Source organism: Bubalus kerabau, chromosome 4, assembly GCF_029407905.1.
Source record: "Bubalus kerabau isolate K-KA32 ecotype Philippines breed swamp buffalo chromosome 4, PCC_UOA_SB_1v2, whole genome shotgun sequence".
Classification (NCBI taxonomy): domain Eukaryota; kingdom Metazoa; phylum Chordata; class Mammalia; order Artiodactyla; family Bovidae; genus Bubalus; species Bubalus kerabau.
The window spans coordinates 146,778,075-146,784,348 of NC_073627.1; positions in this window are offsets into that span (position 1 = coordinate 146,778,075).

Genomic DNA, 6,274 nt, shown 5'->3' on the forward strand with positions numbered 1-6,274 from the left:
TTTGGACTTGATAAGAGACCCCACTTCCTTTTAAAGTGAACTTTTTTTCCTTAGTAATCATTTCTTAAAAGAAAGTCACATGAATTCAAAACTATTATGCTTACTTTCATCATCCTATTGTATCATTGGGGCGATAATTTTCCCTTTATAAATTTGCAGATTATTACATTTTGATTATCTCAGAATCCTGATTGTGTTACATATTCTTTTAATGAAACTTCATGTGTATCTGCAGTCCCTAATCTTATTTTGTTATATGATTCAGGCTGATTTTATTACCATTCTAGAAGCAGATACAAATTAGAGGGAAATTAGGAACAAAATTGGTACAACAGGTTCTCAGTTTCATAACGCATTAAACGCAGAGGCAATTGATCGCTAGTGGGAGAAGTTCAAGGGAGGGCAATTATAAGTGAGGGCCCTGAAAGAAATAGGATTTTATCTTTAATGTCCAGAATAAAGGAAAGCATTTGTTCACTACTCTGAATAGGAATTGACTTCATGGGCCTCATTTTCACTTGTGAAGTTTATTGGCTATTGGTGAATTGATTTTTAAAGAGTTTACTTTTAAAGTAGTCTGGCACATAGGACCTAGTATTTGACACTACAGAGTTAGTGGTCACATTTGAAATGTCCTAGGGGAGGTCCAGTTCCATACAGATGCTTTCATTTATTCTTTCAATAAAATAGCTAGGATTATTTTATTCATCCCACAAATAATTATTGAGTATTTATCATGTGTCAACAAGTGTTCTAGGCACTGGAGACATGACAGTAAACAGAATGACAAGATTCCTGCTGGGAAATACAGACTAATAAGTATCAAAATGTGAAAAAAAATTACATAAAGTTTTAGTAATCATATAGTTGTATGATTATACATTATATGCTAAGCATTGATGGTGTCTGAGAGAGGGATGGGGTGGAGAGTCCTACGTTGGGGCTTTGGAAATTGGGATGTGACAAATAAAGAGGAAGCAGCCATGTAAAATTCAGGGGGATGCATTCTGGGCAGAGAGGGCTCAGTATCAACATTTCAAGTCAGGAAGGGGCTTAGTGAGTTGAAAGGACTAAAAGAAGGCAGTGTGGCTAGATGGTGGTGGCTGAGGGGCACTGGGCATAAGATGAGGTCACAGGGTATGAAGGCATCAGAAAATTAGAGTTTTGTGGGCTTTAGCTATATCCTCATTGTTGACACTGCTGAGTACTTGCCTGTAATCATCCAGCCCCACTTCTTCCTTTTCTAACAGAACTACAATTTTGTTTGGGGTTGCGTTGTATCCACTGAAAAACCTTTCATTTCCAAGAACCCCTTGCAGCTAGAGGTGGTCACATTGCATGGTTCTGATGAATAGTCTGTATCTAGGATTCTGATAGAAACAGCTTCCCTTCCTGTGTAAAGAAAGAAACTTCTAGAAGACAGCTTCTAATTTTTTCCTGTTCTTCTGCTTGAAACATTGATGCAATGCCCATGGGTATAGCAGCCCTCTTGAAACATCTGAATGAAAAACACAGTTAAAGACTGACATAAGGGAAGCACAGGAGTCTAAGAGACTGATGATATCTTAGTTCTGCTGACCTCTGTACATCTCATCAGATGCAATGAACAACACTTTATTCTTTTAGGGTGCTGGCATGTAGGCATTCTCTTCAGTTCAGTTCAGTTACTCAGCCGTGTCTGACTCTTTGTGACCCCATGAATCACAGCACGCCAGGCCTCCCTGTCCATCACCAACTCCCGGAGTTCACTCAAACTCCTGTCCATCAAGTCGGTGATGCCATCCAGCCATCTCATCCTCTGTCGTCCCCTTCTCCTCTTGCCCCCAATCCCTCCCAGCATCAGGGTATTTTCCAATGAGTCAACTCTTCGCATGAAGTGGCCAAAGTATTGGAATTTCGGCTTCAGCATCAGTCCTTCCAATAAACACCCAGGACTGATATCCTTTAGGATGGACTGTTTGGATCTCCTTGCAGTCCAAGGGACCCTCAAGAGTCTTCTCCAACACCACAGTTCAAAAGCATCAGTTCTTCGGCTCTCAGCTTTCTTCATAGTCCAACTCTCACATCCATACACGACCACTGGAAAAACCATAGCCTTGACTAGACGGACCTTTGTTGGCAAAGTAATATCTCTGCTTTTCAATATATCTAGGTTGTCATAGCTTTCCTTCCAAGGAGTAAGCATCTTTTAATTTCATGGCTGCAATCACCATATGCAGTGATTTTGGAGCCCCCAAAACAAAGTCTGACCCTGTTTCCACTGTTTCCCCATCTATTTCCCATGAAGTTATGGCACCAGATGCCATGATCTTCGTTTTCTGAATGTTGAGCTTTAAGCCAACTTTGTCACTCTCCTCTTTCACTTTCATCAAGAGGCTCTTTAGTTCCTCTTCACTTTCTGCCATAAGGGTGGTATCATCTGCATATCTGAGGTGATCAATATTTCTCCTGGCAATCTTGATTCCAGCTTGTGCATCTTCCAGTCCAGCGTTTCTCATGATGTACTCTGCATAGAAGTTAAATAAGCAGGTGACAGTATACAGCCTTGATGTACTCCTTTTCCTATTTGGAACTAGTCTGTTGTTCCATGTCCAGTTCTAACTGTTGCTTCCTGACTTGCATATAAGGTTTCTGAAGAGGCAGGTCAGGTGGTCTGGTATTCCCATCTCTTGAAGAATTTTCCACAGCTTCAGTTCAGTTCAGTTACTCAGTCGTGTCCGACTCTTTGCGACCCCATGAATCGCAGCACACCAGGCCTCCCTGTCCATCACCAATTCCCAGAGTTCACTCAGAATCACGTCCATCAAGTCAGTGATGCCATCCAGCCATCTCATCCTCTGTTGTCCCCTTCTCCTCCTGCTCCCAACCCTCCCAGCATCAGAGTTTTTTCCAGCGAGTCAACTCTTTGCACGAGGTGGCCAAAGTATTGGAGTGTCAGCTTTAGCATCATTCCTTCCAAAGAAAACCCAGGGCTCATCTCCTTCAGAATGGACTGCTTGGATCTCCTTGCAGTCCAAGGGACTCTCAAGAGTCTTCTCCAATACCACAGTTCAAAAGCATCAATTCTTCGGCGCTCAGCCTTCTTCACAGTCCAACTCTCACATCCATACATGACCACAGGAAAAACCATAGCCTTGACTAAACGAAACTTTGTTGGCAAAGTAATGTCTCTGCTTTTGAATATGCTATCTATTTTGGCCATAACTTTCCTTCCAAGGAGTAAGCGTCTTTTAATTTCATGGCTGCCGTCACCATCTGCAGTGATTTTGAAGCCCAAAAATATAAAGTCTGACACTGTTTCCACTGTTTCTCCATCTATTTCCCATGAACTGATGGGACCGGATGCCATGATCTTTGTTTTCTGAATGTTGAGCTTTAAGCCAACTTTTTCACTCTCCACTTTTACCCTCATCAAGAGGCTTTTGAGTTCCTCTTCACTTTCTGCCATAAGGGTGGTGTCATCTGCATATGTGAGGTTATTGAGATTTCTCCTGGCAATCTTGATTCCAGCTTGTGCTTCTTCCAGTCCAGCGTTTCTCATGATGTACTCTGCATAGAAGTTAAATAAACAGGGTGACAATATACAGCCTTGACATACTCCTTTTCCTAATTGGAACCAGTCTGTTGTTCCATGTCCAGTTCTAACTGTTGCTTCTTGACCTGCATACAGATTTCTCAAGAGGCAGATCAGGTGATCTAGTATTCCCATCTCTTGAACAATTTTCCACAGTTTATTGTGATCCACACAGTCACAGGTTTTGGCATAGTCAATAAAGCAGAAATAGATGTTTTTCTGGAACTCTCTTGCTTTTTCCATGATCCAGAGGATGTTGGCAATTTGAGCTCTGGTTCCTCTGCCTTTTTGAAAACCAGCTTGAACATCAGGAAGTTCACGGTTCACATATTGCTGAAGCCAGGCTTGGAGAATTTTGAGCATTACTTTACTAGCGTGTGAGATGATGCAATTGTGCGGTAGTTTGAGCATTCTTTGGCATTGCCTTTCTTTGGGATTGGAATGAAAACTGACCTTTTCCAGTCCTGTGGCCACTGCTGAGTTTTCCAAATTTGCTGGCATATTGAGTGCAGCACTTTCACAGCATCATCCTTCAGGATTTGAAATAGCTCAACTGGAATTCTATCACCTCCACTGGCTTTGTTCGTAGTGATGATTCCTAAGGCCCACTTGACTTCACATTCCAGGATGTCTGGCTCTAGGTGAGTGATCACACCCTCGTGATTATCTGGGTCATAAAGATCTTTTTTGTACAGTTCTTCTGTGCATTCTTGCCACCTCTTCTTAATATCTTCTGCTTCTGTTAGACCCACACCATTTCTGTCCTTTATCGAGCCCATCTTTGAATGAAATGTTCCCTTGGTATCTATAATTTTCTTGAAGAGATCTCTAGTCTTTCCCATTCTGTTGTTTCCTCTATTTCTTTGCATTGATTGCTGAGGAAGTCTTTCTTATCTCTCCTTGCTATTCTTTGGAACTCTGCATTCAGATGCTTATATCTTTCCTTTTCTCCTTTGCTTTTCACTTCTCTTCTTTTCACAGCTATTTGTAAAGCCTCCCCAGACAGCCATTTTGCTTTTATGCATTTCTTTTCCATGGGGATGGTCTTGATCCCTGTCTCCTGTACAATGTCATGAACCTCCATCCATAGTTCATCAGGCACTCTGTCTATCAGATCTAGACCCTTAAATCTATTTCTCACTTCCACTGTATAATCATAAGGGATTTGATTTAGCTCATACATGAATGGTCTAGTGGTTTCCCCTACTTTCTTCAATTTAAGTCTGAATTTGGCAATAAGGAGTTCATGATCTGAGCCACAGTCAGCTCCCGGTCTTGTTTTTGCTGACTGTATAGAGCTTCTCCATCTTTGGCTGCAGAGAATATAATCAATCTGATTTCGGTGTTGACCATCTGGTGATGTCCATGTGTAGAGTCTTCTCTTGTGTTGTTGGAAGAGGGTGTTTTTATGACCAGTGCATTCTCTTGGCAAAACTGTATTAGTCTTTGCCCTGCTTCATTCCGTACTCCAAGGCCAAATTTGCCTGTTACTCCAGGTGTTTCTTGACTTCCTACTTTTGCATTCCAGTCCCCTATAATGAAAAGGATATCTTTTGGATGTTAGTTCTAAAAGGTCTTGTAGGTCTTCATAGAACTGTTCAACTTCACCTTCTTCAGCGTTACTGGTTGGGGCATAGGCTTGGATCACCGTGATTTGAATGGTTTGCCTTGGAAACGAACAGAGATTATTCTGTCGTTTTTGAGATTGCATCCAAGTACTGCATTTTAGACTCTTTTGTTGACCATGATGGCTACTTCATTTCTTCTAAGGGATTCCTGCCCACAGTAGTAGATATAATGGTCATCTGAGTTAAATTCACCCATTCCAGTCCATTTTAGTTCACTGATTCCTAGAATGTCGATGTTCACTCTTGCCATCTCCTGTTTGACCACTTCCAATTTGCCTTGATTTATGGACCTGACATTCCAGGTTCCTATGCAATATTGCTCTTTACAGCATCGGACCTTGCTTCTGTCACCAGTCACAGCCACAACTGGGTATTGTTTTTGCTTTGGCTCCATTCCTTCATTCCTTCTGGAGTTATTTTCCACTGATCTCCAGTAGCATATTGGGCACCTACCAGCCCGGGGAGTTCCCCTTTCAGTATCGTATTGTTTTGCCTTTTCATACTGTTCATGGGGTTCTCAAGGCAAGAATACTGAAGTGGTTTGCCATTCCCTTCTCCAGTGGACCACATTCTGTCAGACCTCTCTACCATGACCCGTCCATCCTGGGTGGCCCCACACGGCATGGCTTAGTTTCATTGACTTAGACAAGGCTCTGGTCTGTGTGATCAGATTGGCTAGTTTTCTGTGCTCATGCTTTCAGTGTGTCTGCCCTCTGATGCCCTCTCGTAATACCTACGATCTTACTTGGCTTTCTCTTACCTTGGACTTGGGGTATCTCTTCACGGCTGCTCCGGCAAAGCACAGCCGCTGCTCTTTACCTTGGACGAGGGGTATCTCCTCATGGCCACCCCTCCTGACCTTGAACGTGGAGTAGCTCCTCTTGGCCCTCCTGTGCCCGTGCAGCCACCGCTCCTTGGATGTGGGGTTGCTCCTCTTGGCCACCTCCTCTGACCTCTGACGTGGGGTATCTCCTCTCCACTGCTGCTGTGATGATGCAGCCTGGCACTCTCGGTTGCCGCCTCTGACCTTGGGCGAGGGGTAGCTCCTCTCCGCTGCCCTTCTGTGCGGTCC